Raw genomic sequence first — 17,920 nt, 5'->3', positions numbered from 1 at the left:
CCCTCCTCCTCAATTTTTTTGAAATAGGTTCAGTAGGACTTTTCCAGCGCATCTTTGTACATCTGGAAGAATTTAGCTGTGAATCCATCTGGTCCAGGGCTTTTTTTGGTTGGTAGGTTTTTTTTTATGATTGTTGATTCAATTTTCGAACTTGATATTTGTCTGCTTAGGGTTTCAATTTCTTCCTGGCTCAATCTTGAGGGGTTGTGTGTTTCCAGAATGTGTCAATTTCCTCTAGATTTTCTAGTCTGTGTGCATAGAGATGTTCTTAGTAGTCTCTGAGGATCTTTTATTTCCGTGAAATTGGCTGTAATGTCATCTTGGTCATTTCTGATTGTGCTTATTTGGATCTTCTCTCTTTTTCCTTGTTAATCTATTTATCAGTCTATCAATTTTGTTTATCTTTTCAAAGAACCAACTTTTTATTTCATTTACCCTTTGTATGGATTTTGGATCTGAATTTCATTTAATTCTGCTCTGAGTTATCTTGTTACTTTCTCTAGCTTTGGGTTTAATTTGTTGTTTTTCTGGTTTGTTTAGGTACAAGGTTGTGTTGTTAATTTGGAATCTTTCTATATTCTTGATGCTATAGTGATGCATTTAGTGCTATAAGTTTTCCTGTTAAGACTGCTTTTGCCACATCTTAGAGGTTTTGGTATGTTGTACCTCTATTTTAATTTGCTTTAAATAATTTTTTGACTTTTGCCTTTATTTTATTGTGTACCTAAAAGTCATACAGGAGCAAGTTGTTCAGTTTCCACATGTTTACATGGTTTTGAAAGTTCCTCTTGGTATTGATTTTTATTTTTATTCCACTGTGGTCCAAGAATATGCATAGTATAATTTCATTTTTTAAAATTTGCTGAGACTTCTTTTATGACAGAGCATGTGTTTGGTCAATTTTGGAGTATGTTCCCTGTGTAGATGAGAAGAATGTGTTGGGAGAATGTTCTGTAGATATCTATTATGTCCCATTGGTCAAGTGTCAAATTTAAATTACAAATTTCTGTTAGTTTTCTGCCTCTATTATCTGTCTAATGTTGTCAGTGGGGTATTGAAGTTCCCCACTATTATTGTGGGGTTAATAGTCTTTTCCTAAGTCTTGAAGTAAATGGTTTATAAATATGGGCGCTTCAATGTTAAGTGTGTATATATTAGGATAGTTAAGTCTTCTTCTTGAATTGAGCCCTTTATCATTATGTAATGCCGTTTGTCTTTTTTTTTTTTTTTTAACCATTCTTGGTTTAAAGTCTATTGTATCCGATACAAAATAGCGACACTTGCTCTTTCTGGTGTTCCATTTGTATTTGCATGATAGCTCTTTCTCCATCCCTTCACTTTGAGCTTATGGGCATCATTACATATGAGATGGGTCTCTTGAAGACAGCAGGAGGATGTCTTCTCTATGTCTTTTAAGAGGAATTTTTTGGTTATTTACATTCAAGGTTAATATTGATATGTGAAGTTTTATTCTTGTCATAGCATTAGCTAGTTTCTTTGTAGTCTCTATTGCATAGTTGCCTCATGCACTTTTTGGGCTACGTGCTTGTGCATGCTTTTGTAGTAGCAAGTATTGTTCTTTCATTTCCACATTTAGAACTCCCTTAAGTATCTGTTGTAGGTCTGGTCTGGTGGTGACAAATTCCTATAACAATTGTCTATTTGGGAAAGACCGTTTCTCTTTTGTTCATGAAGCTTAAATTGGCAGGATATGAAATTCTTTGCTGGCATTTCTTTTCTTTAAGAATGCTAAAAATGGGCCCTCGATCTTTGGCTTTTAAGGTTTCTGCTGAGAAGTATGTTGTTGGTCTGATGGGGTTCCTTTTGTAAGTGACCTGATCCTTTTCTCTAGCTGCCTTTAAGGCTTTTTCTTTTGCATTGACCTGGGATCATCTGATGACTATGTTCCTTGGGATTGTCATCTTGTATAGTATCTCATAGGAATTCTTTGAATTTTTTAAAAAATTTGCATGTTACCCTCTTTAGCAACATTGGGGAAATTTTCCTGAATTATATTCTCTAATATGTTTTCTAAGTTGCTTACTTTCTCTTCTCCTCTCTCAGGAATGCCAATAAGTTGTAGACTTGGTGGCTTTATATAATCCCATATTTCTTGAAGGCTTGATTTTCTAAATTCTCTTTTTCATATTTTTGTTTGAGTGGGTTGATTCAAAGGACTGGTCTTCAAGCTCTGAAATTCTTTATTCTGCTTGGTCTAGTCTGTTGCTAAGGTTTCCAATTGTATTTTGAAATTCCTATAGGGAATTTTTCAATTCCAGAAGTTCTGTTTGGTTATTTCTTAATATAGCTACTTTGTCTTTCAAATCTTGGATCATTTTTCTGGCTTCTTTCTGTTCAATTTCAACTTTCTCTTGGATCTCACTGAATTTCTTTTTCATCCATATTGTGAATTCTATATCTATAATCTCACACATTTCATTCAGATTAGGATACATTGCTTAGGAGCTAGTGGAATCCTGTGGAGGTGACAAAACACTGTAGCTTTTGGTATTGCCAGAGTTTTTGCACTGCTTCCTTCTCATCTGAGAGAGATGTTTTTTTGTTTTGTTTTGTTTGTTTGTTTTTAATTTGCTATTGTTTGGATGGGGCTTCTTGATTTTTTAATTCTTCTTTCCCTTGGGGTTATGGCTGTTATGTATATTGTGTCTAATCAATTGGCTTCACTTCTGGGTGCTTTTAGGGTGCCAAGGACCTGTAAAGGTTCCTTGGTAGCAGATATGTTTATGCAATGACTCTTTCAGATATTGCTTTTTATAATGATGTAAGTTTATTTGGCAGTGTATTTTATGCTGCATTCCAATAGACGGTGCTTAAGAGCCAGCAGGTAGGGGAAGGGGTGGAGCCAACAGAGAATTGTGAAAAGTGCCCTCTTCTGGCATGTATTCACCTTCAGAGGGAGATGAGCCACTGGAGAAGCCTGCAAAGCAGAATTTTTCAGTCCATGTTCCCCAGGCCCAAATGGGGAACGTCCCTGCTGAGCCTGCAACAGCACATTGAGAAGGGGGGTGGGAGGCAAGAGATGACCCCCTCTCTATGTCCATTCCTGGACTTTGGTGGTGTTGCCTTCAGTGGTTGGCACTGCATTCGTTTCTTTTGACCCATGGGGGACTTTGGTGGGCTGCATTCTGCCCTCCCTTACGGGCAGTCTGTGCCAAGGGTTAGACTTCCAGGGAAATGGGGTCTGGCTCTCTCCTGCTCTTCAGAGATAGTGGAGCACTGTCCCCCCAGCTGACCAAGGGAACAGGCTGGGACACCCAGTAATGACACATGGAGACCAGTTCCAGGTCGCAAAACCGTTCCTGGCTGCATGTCTTACTGCCCAGGAGAAACCTCAGCTTCAGCAACTCTCCTCCTGTTCTAGGTCTGTGACGGGAGAGAGCCTAATTCCAGTGCCTACTGTTGGGGCACTGTCCACACTCATTACTCATTTTGGCTGTTGGGTCCCTTCCCCTGTCCAGAGCCCGCACTCCAATCTCTGCTCCGAGACTAAAATGCCAGCTGTAACCACCATGGCCAAGTCACCAAGCAATGTCTGTAATGATGATGCCAGCTGTGGGCTTGCAACTGCCGAGGTTGGGACCCTTTCAGACAAGCAGCGTGGGCAATAATCTGTGAGGAGTGTGGTCCACTTGAGTCTCAGTCTCACTAAAGACTGTAACAGAGTGCTGGGTATTATCCTAGGCAGGCGTAGGAGAACCTGGCTTCCCTTCCCTTCCTTGGCTGGGTGGCAGCTGAAGCCACATCAGCCAAAATTCAAGCCAAAGGTGGGGTAGGGCTCAGCATTACAATCTCAAAATGATACTTTGGGCCTGCAACCAGGTAGGATGAGGCACTGTCTGGGCAAGAAGCACGGGCAAGAAGCTGTGGGGAATGCAGCCCAGTTGGGTCTCAGTCTCTCAGTAGCTCATTGCAGAATAGTGGGTACTGTCCAAGATATGCATAGGATGTCCTGGCCTCTCTGTCCCTCTTTGGCTGGGTGGCAGCTGCAACTGCATCAGCACAAACTTGGGCCAAGGGTGGGGTGAAGTCCAGCATTAGCCTCTCAAAATAGCACCTTAACCTGGGGCCAGAGCTGTGGCACCATCCAGGCAAGAAGCATGGGCAAAAATCTATGTGGGGTGCAGTTCACTCATGTCTCAGTCTCAGCAGCAGCCCCTTGTAGGGTAGCAAGTATCCTCCTAGGGTTGCACAGGCATGCCTGTTCTCCCCTTTTCCTTACTGGAGCAATGCAGCAGCTGAAGCTCTGTCTGCAGATTCCCAGTATCTACGTTCTGAAAATACTGCCCAGCTGAGGATGCTCCAGGCTCGGATGCCTGTGGGATTCTGTGCGGATTCTCTTTATGCAGGAACATCTCTGCAATATTTAGGCAGTTCTGTATGTCAGGCATGAGGCTCTAGTGGGTTGAGGGTTTCTCCTGTAGCAAAGATCATGCAAGCTCATTTCAGAGCTCTGGGGATTTCTCTCTTACTGTCTCCCCGTGTCAAGAAGCCTCTCTTGGTGCTGTCAGTTCCCAGCTGGGGAAGCTGCCTCAAACCCCCTCCTTACTTCTAGCACTTCCTGTCTCTACTCCAGTGAGTCCAAGTGTTCTCTCCTAGATAATCTGCTCAAAATATATATACTTATTATTCTGGTTCATCACCATGGAGAAGGAACACACTACCTGTGTCTACTCAGCCATCTTGATCCCTCTGAAAAAAATTTTTAATGAAAAAATGTATTTTCCATTTAGCCACAAAATTTACCATTTTTGGTCCTTTTTCTTTTTGTAGAGACAAGTTTTCAAATGATATTATTTTCTTTCAGCCTAAAGATCTTTCTTTAATATTGCTTATAGCGTAGGTTTGGTAGGAATGAATATTCTCAGCTTTTGTTTGTTTGAAATGTCTTTATTTTCCTTCACTTAAAAAATGTTTGCTGGATATAAATTTCTAGGTTGACCAATTTATTTTTCTTTCAGCAAATTTCAGACACTATTATACTGTCTTATGATTTGCAGGGAAGATTCCATTCCTTGCCTCTTCCAGCTATTGGTGGCTGCTGGCATTCCATAGCTTTTCATGGTATGGTCAAGATGACTTCCCTGCTGTCCTGGTTTAGGAAGTGAATATCTTGTAAAGCTATTATTTAGATTACCACAACCTATTTCTTTTCTTCAAGTAAAATATTTCCTGTCCTTTCAGCTTCACAGAATGTCAGTTGAACACACAAAACTCAGAAGTTAGAAAACAGCTTCATCCCTAAGGTGATTTATGAGGACAAACAGTAGGAAAGAAAGTTGGAGATAGCTGTGTAAAACGTAATGTAGGATACAGAATATATTTGAAGTTGCTTTGAAAATTCAGTGTTTCAATATGAGAAAGGATTCTTGAATACATTTAGATGAGGAGAAAGTGAGAGGTAGCATGAAAATCATACATTCACAAAGAAAAACACAACACACAAAAAAAGAAGGCAATGCTGAACGTCGCCATGTGCATCTGGATATCACAGTGAAGCCTAGGATACTGCAAAAAGAAACAAATCTAGAAACGGGAAAGAAGACAGTAAAATAGTGATGATGAAGAAAGTCAATAAGAAAGGAAAAAGGAAGAAAGGAACTAGGTCTCAAGAAAGCAGGCTAGGACTAGTGCAGGCTGGTGGGTGGATCCTACACACAAGTCTGAAATAGAATCTAAGTTGATAAATTACTAGAGATCATTTGACCTGAGAAGTTTAAATTGAATTGATTAAATGATATAGTGAACTATTAAAAGACATGAAACTCAACAAAGAAACTAAGTTATGATACAAGGTAATGAGATTCATTCACTTAGTCACACTTGACAAGTATTTACTGACCACCTACTATGTGCCAGGCACTGCAGTACCAAACAAAGCAAACTCATCTTCCCCTCATAAAGTTTATATTCCATTGAGGGAAATGGGTGATACACAAATAAAAAAATAAATGAGCAGTGTTAGAAAATTATGAGATATAACAAAAATAAGGCAGAATAAGAGAAGAGAGAATGACAGGAGTCAAAATTTATTTATCAATAGAGCAAATGTTCAAGGTGCACCTCTTTGAAGAGGTTGTATTTGAGCAGAACCTGAAAGAATACAGCCGTCCTCAGTATCTGCAGGGGACTGGTTTTAGGAACTCCCTTAGGCACCAAAATCATGTCAAGTCTCTGATATAAAACGGCATAGTATTTGCATGTAACCTATGCACATCTCTGATGCTCAAGTCTCTGACATAAAATGGCATAGTATTTGCATATAACCTATGCAGATCCTCCTGTATACTTTAAATCTTATCTAGATTACTTATACCTAATACAATGCAAATGCTATGTAAATAGTTGCTATATTGTATTTTTTTATTTGTATCCATTTTTATTGTATTATTTTTCCCCCAAATATTTTCAATTTGCAGATATAGAACCCATGAATTTGGAGGGCCACCTGTATGTGGACTGAGTCACAAAGATTTGGAGCAAAGGTGTTCCAGGTAGATAGAAGAGCAGCTAGGTAAATAAATGGTGATACTATTTTGAGATGAGGAAAAGAGACCAAATATCTATTTTGCACATGTTATGTTTGAAATAATGATTACATGTGCAAGTGGAAATATCAAGGAGGTAACTGTCTATCCAAGTCCATAACCCTGAAGAGCACTTTGAACCACAAGTGTTAGTTTGGGAGTCATTTACATTTGGATGGTAATCTATTTCATCAGACTGATGTGGTGGGATGAGTACAGATAGAGGGCAGGAACAAGCACTGAGTCCTGAGGCACTCCACTATTTAAAAGTCAGGATGAAAGAAGCAACCAAAAACAAAGACACTGGGAAAGATTCCGTGAGGTAAGAAGTCCAAAGAATGTGAAACCCTGGAAGCCATGTGAAAAATGTGTTTCAGGGACATGTAATTTGGAAAACCAGTGTCCTAACTTTATAGTCAACTTTGTAATTTTTACCAGTGAAACTCTCGTATATTCAAAATAATTCTATTCTATTTTGAATAATTATATTCAAAATAATGGAGTGCTAGGATTTAGTGGCTTTCAGAAAGGCATGGGAAAGGAAAAAGGAGAGGTTGAGGGAAGTAGCCAGTATTAGTCCATTCTTACACTGTTATAAAGACATACGCAAGACTGGGCAATCTATAAAGGAAAGAGGTTTAATTGACTCACAGTTCCACATGGCTGGGGAGGCCTCAGGAACCTTAATATCATGGCATAAGGTGAGAGAGAAGCAAAGACACATCTTACATGGTGGCAGGTGAGAGACAGTGAGTGAGCGAGTGAGCGAGCGAAGGGGGAAGAGCCCCTTATAAAACCATCAGGTCTCATGAGAACTCACTCACAATCACAAGAACAGCATGGGAAAAACCACCCCTAAGATCCAATCACTCCCACCACATCTCTCTCTTGACACATGGGGATTAAAATTGGAGATGAGATTTGGATGGGGACACACAAACCATATCATAACCCAAACAAATGTGCCCGGAAGGGTTCCATTCTAGAAGGGTAATTTCCCCCTTTTGCTTTATTAAGTGTGATTGCAAATGAGGTCAAAATCCTTTTGGGGTACATAGGATGATACCTCTCTCCTGTGATTCTGCACACAAACAGTACCATTATTAACATTTTGATCTCTTCTGGAATTTGTTGGTGCAATGAATAGAACTTTAGGTCCACAGGTACACTCTGAAGCTAGATTGCCTGATTTCAAATCCTTGCTCTTCATTTGCTGTTGTTAGACCTTGACCTTAGTCTCTCTGTAGCCCAACTCCTTCATGTGTAAAATGAGAATAATGATGACAACTACTCACAGGAGGATTTCTCTATGAGAATTAAATAATACACAATGCTTAGAACAGCGTCTAGTTCAGAGGAAGTCCTATGTACATTGTTATTTAGTTATAACCATATAAACATAATGGATATCTTATAGTCTTACATTGATTAATGCAAGTCTTTCTCATTTCATGTTGTCATAATCATTTTCCAAGTGGTTTAATACTCTTCATAATCATTTTTAAGGCCCACACACATAAGGGTCAATGTAGAATAAACAGACCATGCTTTATTCATTGCTGTCTTGTAACACCGTAACTTCTAAATTTTTGCTACTTAATTAACAAATATCACAGTTTGAGATATTCCTTAATATAGTCACATATTTGTGCACATATATGTGCATATCCCTCTGAGAGCAGACTAGCCTAATGGTTGAAGCACAGGCTTTACAAACATACTGCAGGTGGTATGAATCCCAACTCCCCTGTTTACCAGCTGGGGCAAGTTGTTTTCCTTGCTGTGATGCAGTTTCTTCATCTAATAATGCTTACTTACCTCGAGGCCATGGTGAGGATTTAGCTAATAAATGTTAAATGCTTACAGCAGTGCCTGCCAAGTAGAAAGTACCTATTCAATAAATGACAACTATTATTTTATTTGAAATATTTCTCAGAGCAGATCACTTTGCTGAAGTACATTAGCTCAGAAGTTATTAAATGTTTATAGCTTTTAATACATTACTAAACTAATTAAAAGATTGTATTAATTTATACTAACAATATTATGTAAGAGTACCATTTCAATACATCTTAATCAGCATTCACTACCAAAATTACATTAAAAATAATAATTTGACAATAATTCCTTGTGGGTTTTTTTGCATGCACTTTATTATGCAAAGAATTTAATTGCATTTAACTGCCAGTGCCTTATTTTTCTAATCCTTTTATTTGAGCTTCCAAAATAGTTACTTGATGCTAGTATGTCATTTCATCCTTTGCTTGTCTTAATTCAAGACCCATTTTACTCAACTTTCATTTTTCTACATCTTGAGGTAGCCTTCTTTCATACACATATAAGATAATTTTATTCAGATTTAGGTATGTTTCAAAATATACAAAGTGCTTGGGTACAGTGCAACTCTCTAAAAGATAATGAACATCTACTTAAGTTCTAGATCTACTCTGTGTAAAAAAGGACTGCCTAGGACAGGAAGAAATGTGATACATATGATTAATCATTCATGGATCGCAATCAGTACAATTGTTTTTTTTTGTTTTGTTTTGTTTTTTGAGACAGAATCTCAGTCTATCGCCCAGGCTGGAGTGCAGTGGTGTGATCTCAGCTCACTGCGACCTCTGCCTCCCAGGTTCAAATGATTCTCCTACCTCAGACTACCAAGTAGCCGGGTTTATTGGCGCGCACCACCCACCTGGCTAATTTTTTGTATTTTTAGTAGAAAAGGGGTTTCATCATGTTGACCAGGCTGACCTCAGGTGATCTGCCTGCCTTGGCTTCCCAAAGTGCTGAGATTATAGGTGTGAACCACTATGCCTGGCCCACATAATCTTTTAATCAGGAAAAGTATCACTCAACAAGGTAGTAGGGATGATACACCACCTGAGCTGACAGAACACTGCTGAAGGGATAGATCTGGGATCCACCCTGAGCTTATTCATTAACTCTTGCCTCTCACATTGCTTGTCTGAAAAATATAGGGGGTTAGATAAAATAAGAGGTATCTTAAAGACTTCTGCTTGGCTTCATGCTCTTCTTCAAAAGTCCAAATTCCACTTATCATTCCATATTGAACTCAGATGTCCCCTTATGTGTGAAGTCTTCCATTTTTCTCCACATTCTCATATTTCCTTTTCTTTGTTCTAATATTCTCAGCCCATACCTCTACCCAAGCACTGCTCGACACTGAAACAGAAATATGTGTCCTCCCTTAAATCACCAAAGGTCCGGAGGGAAGGTACCATATTAGTGCCTGCTATTAAATATGGTACTGGAAGTCCTAGCCAGAGCAATTAGGCAAGAAAAAAAAAATAAAAGGCATCCATGTTAAAAGAAGTAAAATTATCTCTGTTCACAGATGACATAATCTTACCTGTAGAAAACCCTAAAGATTACACACACAGACACACACACACACACACAGAATAAACAAATTCAGCAAAGTTGCAGGATACAAAATCAACACAAAAAATTCAGTTGTGCTTCTATACACTAACAACAAACAATCTGAGATGGAAATTAAGAAAACAATCTCATTCATAATAGCATCAAAAAGAATAAAATACTTAGGAATAAACTCAATAAAGAAGGCAAAAAACTCATACAAACTACAAAACATTGCTACATGGAAATACATTCCATGTTCATTGATTGGAAGACTTAATACTGTTAAAATGTGTGTACTACCCAAAGCAATCTACAGATTCAATGCAATTCCTATCAAAAGCCCAATGGCACTTTTTTTTTATTTTTTATTTTTGCAGAAATAGAAACAAAATATTTTAACATTCTTATGGACTCTCAAGAAACCCTGTGTTGCCTATACAAGCTTAAAAAAAGTTGAAGATTTTATACTTCTGAATTTCAAAACATTACTAAGCTACAGCAATCAAAACAATGCGGTACGGCCAGGCGCAGTGGCTCACACCTGTAATCCCAACACTTTGGGAGGCCAAGGTGGGTGGATCACTTGAGGTCAGGAGTTTCAGACCAGCCTGGCCAACACGGTGAAACTCCATTTCTACTAAAATACAAAAATTAGCCAGGTATGGTGGTGCTCACCTGTAGTCCCAGCTACTCAGGGGACTGAGGCAGAAGTATTGTTTGAACCCGGGAGACAGAGATTACAGTGAGCTGAGATCGCACCACTGCACTCCAGCCTGGGTGATACAGCGAGACTCCCATCTCAAAAAACATAAAAAAGTCAACAAAACAAAACAATGTGGTACTAGCATAAAGACATACAAATAGACCAATAGAAAAGAACACTGAGTACAGAAATAAACCTTCATGTATATAGCCAAATGATCTTCAACAAGGTTGCCATGAATACACAGTGGGGAAAAAGATAGCTTCACTGACAAATGGTGCTGAGAAACTGTATCTCCACATGCAAAAAAATAAAACTGGACCTTTGCCTTACACCATATACAAAAATTAACTCAAAATAGATTAAAGATATAAACATTAAGACCTAAAACCAGGCCAGGCACAGTGGCTCACACCTGTAATCCCAACACTTTGGGAGGCCAAGGTGGGCAGATCACTTGAGCTCAGGAGTTTGAGACTAGCCTGGGCAACATGGCAAAACCTGGTCTCTACAAAAAAATACAAAAGAAAAAAAAAATAGCCAGGCATGGTCGCATGTGCCTGTAGTCCCAGCTACTGATTAGGGGTGCTGAGGTGGGAGGATCACCTATGTCTGGGAGGCAGAGGTTGTAGTGAGCCTGGATCATATTACTACACTCCAGCCTCAGCAACAGAGCCAGACACTGTCTCAAAACAAAACAAAACAAAACAAAACAAAACAAAACAAAACAAAAAAAGGCCTAAAACCATAAAACTCCAGAAGAAAACATAGGAGAAAAGCTTTATGACATTGGTTTGACAATGAGTTTCTGGATATGACACCAAAAGCACAGGCAATGAAAGCAAAAGTAGACAGATGGTATGGCATCAAACATAAAAACTTGTGCACATCAAAGGAAACAATTAACAGAATAAAAATAGGCAACCTATGGAATTAAAGAAACTAATGGCAAATCATATATCTGATAAGCGGTGAATATCTAGAATATATAAAGAACTTTCACAACTGAATAACAAAAAAACAAGTAACCTGATTACAAAGTAGACAAAGGACCTGAATAGATATTTCTCCCAAGAAGACATACGAATGGCCAACAAGCACATGAAAAATACTCAACATTACAAATTATTAGAAAAATGTGAAGCAAAACCACAGTGAGATATCAGGTCATACCCATTAGGGTGGCCACTGTCAAAACCCAGAAAATAATAAATGTTGATGAGAATGCAGAGGACCCTTGTGCACTACTGGTGAGATTATAAAATAATGGAGCAGCTGCTGTGGAAAACAGGATGGTGGTTCTTCAGAAACTTAAACATAGAATCACCATGTGATCCAGCAATCCCACTTCTGGGGTATAAATCCAAAAGAAGTGAAGGCAGAATCTTGAAGAAATGTTTGCACACCCATGTTCACTGTAGCATTATTCACAATAGCCAAGAGGCAAAAGCAGCCCAAATGTCCGTCGACAGATGAATGGATAAAAAATAATTGGCATATATATACAGTAGAATATTATTCATCTTTTTAAAATAAGAAAATCCTGTTATATTCTACAACATGGATGAACCTTGTATGCTAAGTGAAATAAGCCAGTCACAAAAGGACAAATACTGTATGATTACACTTATATGTAATATCTAGAGTAGTCAAAATCATGGAAATAGTAGAATTGTGGCTGACAGGGAATGCAGGGAGGGGGAATAGGGAGTTGTTCTATGAATATAGAGTTTCAGTTTGTAAAGATGAAAGAGTTCTAGCTATCTGCTATTCAACAATGTGAATACTGTTAACACTACTGACCTGTATACTTAAAAATGGTTAAGATGGTAAATTATATATTATTTGGTTTTTACCAAAATTAAAAAATAAAGCCAAAAAACCTCCCTGCCTGGCATGGGGCATCTGTTAAAAAAAAATAAAAGGAATAAACTTTCTCCTCCTCAAGCCTGATAACGTGGCTTTACAATCAGATATAAGAAGCGACTACAGAAACAACTAAATGTTTTATAATTACTCAAGAATAAGGAGTCCAATATTAATCATGCCAAAACAAAACCTACTGAAAAAGAGGGAGGAGATTTTTTTCTAAAGTTCAAATGAAAAAAAAATACTGAATAACTCATTCGTAGGCTGATTTGTTCAGTTACCTACATTTTTGTAGCTAACTCAGTCTGGGTGTTACTCAAAATTAGGTCACCTTGTAAAAGCAAAGTGTGTAGAAGACTCCACCTTCTCTTAATTTTTTCTTGGTTAAAATTACCTCAATAGGGACTGAGTAGGTAAAGATGTGTGTTGTTTATAGTCTGGCATGGTAGTTCAGAAACTCAGTTTGGTTTGGATCCAAAATGACTTTTTAGAAATTCCTGATCTTCCCCATCTGCTGCCATCCCCTTGGGCTCACATCCACACACACACAAAAATGTAAAATCCAAACACCCAGAACTCCAAATTTCTAAGCATGAAGGTCACATTGGATAATACATTACATTAAAGGGTTGGCAGAAGGCAAAGTACACAAATGAACAGGGGAATTCAGTGAAAACAAATGATTTATCATCATTATGAAAATCTAGTCACCTACTAAGCTATCCAATATAGTAGCCAATAGCCACATGAGACAATTTAAATTAATTAGAAATATGGTAGAAAATTCAGTTCCTCAGACACACAAGCTACATTTCAAGTGTCTAAAACCATATGAGCTAGAGGCTACCCTATTGAACAGCAGAGATATAGCATATGACATATATGTATAAGATATGAAATATATGATATATTATCATCATCACTTCTATTGGAGAGCTGAAAACTAGGCATCCAGTCCGTGGTGTGCGTGCCAAATATGAATGCTTACTGAGTTACTGATTTAAATACCTCATCACCTTTTTACGTCATTCTTGACTTTTCATCACATAAAAAAGTGAACATTTCTTTCTGTTATATTACATTTTTGTTTAAGATATGTTGTTTTGTTTCACTGACAAGGATCCATGGAATGAAAATAGAAAATATTTTGTGGAGGGAGGGGAACAAGATGTCTGACTTGATGCAACTAGGAAGTGCCTCTCCCACCAAGAGAAACCAAAATATCAGGTAAACCATCACGTTTCAAACAGATCTCTTGAGTGGAAAAACTGAGTGCTGATAGAAGGGTGATACAGACATTGAGGTGGAAGAGGGAGGAAGTTGGGAACCCTACATGGAGTTGCCAAGCACTGGAACCAGCTCCAGACCTTAAACAGGTCTTGAGGAAGGGGTGAGTGAAAGAACTGCAAGGCAACACTCTCCTGCTGTGGACCTCCAAGGTCCTAGCTGCAAGAGCTCCCACCACCCTTACAGATCTTTGGATTGGCAAGGGGAGCTGCCCAGAGAGTAGACAGAGGCAGAGTTTGAGCCCGCACGGAGCCCAGAAGGTTTTGCGGGGGGCAGCTGCAGCAAAACATGACCATCAACCATCTCCCTGTGGCTCTAACCTCTGCTGACTGCCAAGGCCAGGAGAGAGCAGGGCTATCTTTCCCATGGGACCAGGGTGACTCTAATCTGCCACGCCCCCTTCTCTGCTGGCCCCTCCCAAGTCTTCCGGCTGGCTGCTCCCATAAAAGCATACACATAGCACAGCTTCCACTGCCCCTCCTGAGTGCTTTGCTGGTGGCCTGGGAGCACTTCGGCTCCCCTGCACAGCCTGTGCTCAACCCTAAGAGGTCAGAGGACAAAGCCACAGGTCCGGTCCCAATCCCCCAGAGTTCGGACACACAGCTGAGGAATATCCAACTGAGATCTATGGCCAGAGCTAGATTGGGGTAAGAGCCCCTACTCTCCAAACACTGAGAAGTATAAGGTGTGGGTTCGTGGGCTGGAGCAGGAGCAGAACGTGCTTCCCTCTGCAAGACCAGCCAGGGAAAGGTGTAGCCTGTTTGTCAGCCACAGCCTCTGCCAGAAGGAGCCCGGTGGCCCAGAACAACCAACAGCCCAGCAATCTGTGTGCAGGTGGAGTGGGACAAAACTAGCTGGTCAGGCCAGCTACTAGGATAGACACCATAAGGAGATCCCGTTGTGGGAGCATGAGTGGAATGGTCCCCACAGCCATCTGCTAGGGAAAAAAACCCAGGCTGCAGTCACCACACCAGCTGCATACCCACAGCAACACTGCCCTGCCCAGGGATCCTCACCCTTGACCTACTGCATCAAAGGGGCACATGTTGACATATCCCACAACCCGCTGTGACTCTGCCAAGCACAGAGTACCAGTGGGTCCCCAAGGACCTGTGGGTCTCCTGGTGACCTGAACTTTGGCTTGGGTGACACTAAGGGAAGGGAGAACACAGCCTACCAGCACCCCACTTTGGGACTAAGAAAATGTGAGCATGGCACCAGTGACTGGAGGGGGCTCTCCAAGACCCAAGAATGGATTTGGTGAGGTTATCTCTTGCCAATCCCCGTCTAACTCACCCCAGAGTACTGCTGCAAATGCACCAAAATATAAGAGGCGTGTGACTAAGAGCCTATCTACCAGCCCTTACTCTTTTCAAAAAATAGTCTTTTTTATCAGCTTACATCATGCTTTTCTTTTTTAACAAATTTTTTTAATTAAAAATGTTTTTTATTTGCCCTTACTCTTAAGAGCCACGTACTAGATCACAGCCTTAATTAAACCACCAAACATAAATTCTTTCACCATACATCACCAGTGAAACCCAATGCAGGAATCTAGCCACAAAGAAAGATCCCGCACAGAGCCTTGACCCTATGAAAGCACCCAGGAATGAAGTCAATCGACTATAGGCAGCATACTCCAGTCAAACCCTCAAGGGAAATAAAGAATATAAAAACAAATAGCCCCATCCAAACAACAGCCATTTCAAAATGATAAGGCAACACCAGCCCTCTCATATGAGAAAGAATCAGCCCAAGAACTCTGATGATTCAAAAGTCAGAGCATCTCCTTACCTCTAAATGATTGCACTAGCTCCCCAGCAATGTCTGGTTCCTTACCAGATTGAAATGGCTGAGAGAGATGACAGACATAGAATTCAGAATCTGAATGGCAAAAAAGCTCAATGAGATTCAGAAGAAAGTTTCAACTCAACCCAAGGAAGCCAGTAAAATGGTCCAGGAGAGATGACATAGTAATTTTTAAAGAAAGAAACAAACTTCCTCTACAACTCATTGGCATTCCTGAGAGAGAAAAAGAGAGAGTAAGCAACTTGGAAAACATATTTGAGGATATAGTCCACAGAAATTTCCCCAATCTCACTAGAGAGGTAGACATGCAAATTCCAGAAATCCAGAGAACACCTGTAAGATATTATACAAGACAACCATCTCAAAGACACACAGTCATCAGATTCTCCAAAGTCAACAGGAAAAAAAAAATCATAAAGGTGGCTAGAGAAAAAGGCCAAGTCACTTACAAAGGGAACCCCATCAGGCTAACAGCAGAGTTCTCAGCAGAAACTTTACAAGCCAGGAGAGACTGGGGATGTATATTTAGCATCCTTAAAGAAAAGAAATTCCAACCAAGAATTTTATATCCTGCCAAATTATGCTTCACATGCAAAGGAGAAATGAAATCCTTTTCAAACATGCAAAGACTAAGGGAATTCATTACCACCAGACCTGCCTTACAAGAGGTACTTAAGGAGATGAGTTCTAAATGTGGAAAGGAAAGAATATCTGACACCACAAAAACACACTTAAGTACATACACAACAGATCCTACAAAGCAATTACATAATTGAGTCTACAAAACAACCAATTAATAACAAAATGACAGGATCAAATCCTTACATATCAACATTAACCTTGAACATAAATAGTCTAAATGCCCCACTTAAACGGCACAGACTGTCAAGACCCAACCGTCTATCTTCAAGAGACCCATCCCACGTGTAACAACACCCATAGTCTCAAAATAAAGAAATGGAGAAAAATCTATCATGCAAACAGAAAGCAAAAAAGAGCAGGGTAACTATTATTACATAAGACAAAACAAGCTTTAAACCAACATAGTCAAAAAGGACAAAGAAGGGCATTATATAATGATAAAAAGTTCAATTCAGCAAAACATAACTATCCTAAATACATATGCATCCAACACTGGAGAAGTCATATTGATAAAACAAGCACTTCTAGAATGGCAAAAAGACTCAGGGCTGGGCGTGGTGGCTCATGCCTGTAATTCCAGCACTTTGGGAGGCAGAGGCAGGCGCATCACCTGAAAGGGAGTTCGAGACCAGCCTGACCAACAAGGGGAAACCCTGTCTCTGCTAAAAATACAAAATTAGCCTGGCGTGGTGACACCTGGGCAACAAGAGTGAAACTCCGTCTCAAAAAAAAAAAAAAAAAAAAAAGACTTAGCCACATAACAATATTGGAGGACCTCACCCCACTGACAGTGTTACACTATCAAGGCGAAAAACTAACAAATACATTCTGGACTTAAACTTGACACATGACCAATTGTACCTAATAGACATGTACGAAATACTACACCCAACAACCACAGAATATACATTCTTCCCAATTGCACAGGAAACACACTCTTAAGATTAACCATATTTGGTTATAAAGCAAGTCTCAGTACATTTTAAAAAATTAAAATCATACCAACCATACTCTCCAATGACCGTGCAATAAAAATAGAAATCAATACCAAGAAGCCCTCTTAAAACCACATAATACATGGAAATTAAACAACTTACTCCTGAATGACTTTTGGGTAAATAATAAAATTAAGGCAGAAATAAAAAATTTCTCAAAAATTAATGAAAACAGAGACACAACATACCAAAATCTCTGGGATGCAATGAAAGCAGTGATAAGAGAAAAGTTTACAGTACAAAATACCTATATCAAGAAGTTACAAAGATATCAAATTAATAATCAAACATTGCCCCCAGAAGAACTAGAAAAACAGGAACCTCAATGCTAGCAGAAGAAAACTAAAATCAGAGCAGAACTGAATGAAGCTGAGATGCAAAAATACACACAAAAGATCAATGAAACCAAAAGTTGGTTTTTTGAAAGGATAAACAAGATTGATACACTGCTGTCTAGATTAATAAAAAGAGTAACAATACAAATAAGTAGAATCAGAAAAGACAAAGATGACATTACCACTGATCCCACACAAATACAAAAGATCCTCAGAGACTAACTACTAAAACATCTCCATGTACTCAAACTAGAAAATCTAGAAGACAGCCTGTGCAACACAGTGAGAACCCATCTTAACAAAATATTAGAAAATTAGCCTGGCATGGTGGCATGCACCTATAATCCC

This window comes from Pan paniscus, chromosome 14 (genome assembly GCF_029289425.2).
Source record: "Pan paniscus chromosome 14, NHGRI_mPanPan1-v2.0_pri, whole genome shotgun sequence".
Classification (NCBI taxonomy): domain Eukaryota; kingdom Metazoa; phylum Chordata; class Mammalia; order Primates; family Hominidae; genus Pan; species Pan paniscus.
Note: the sequence above shows the minus strand (reverse complement) of the source record.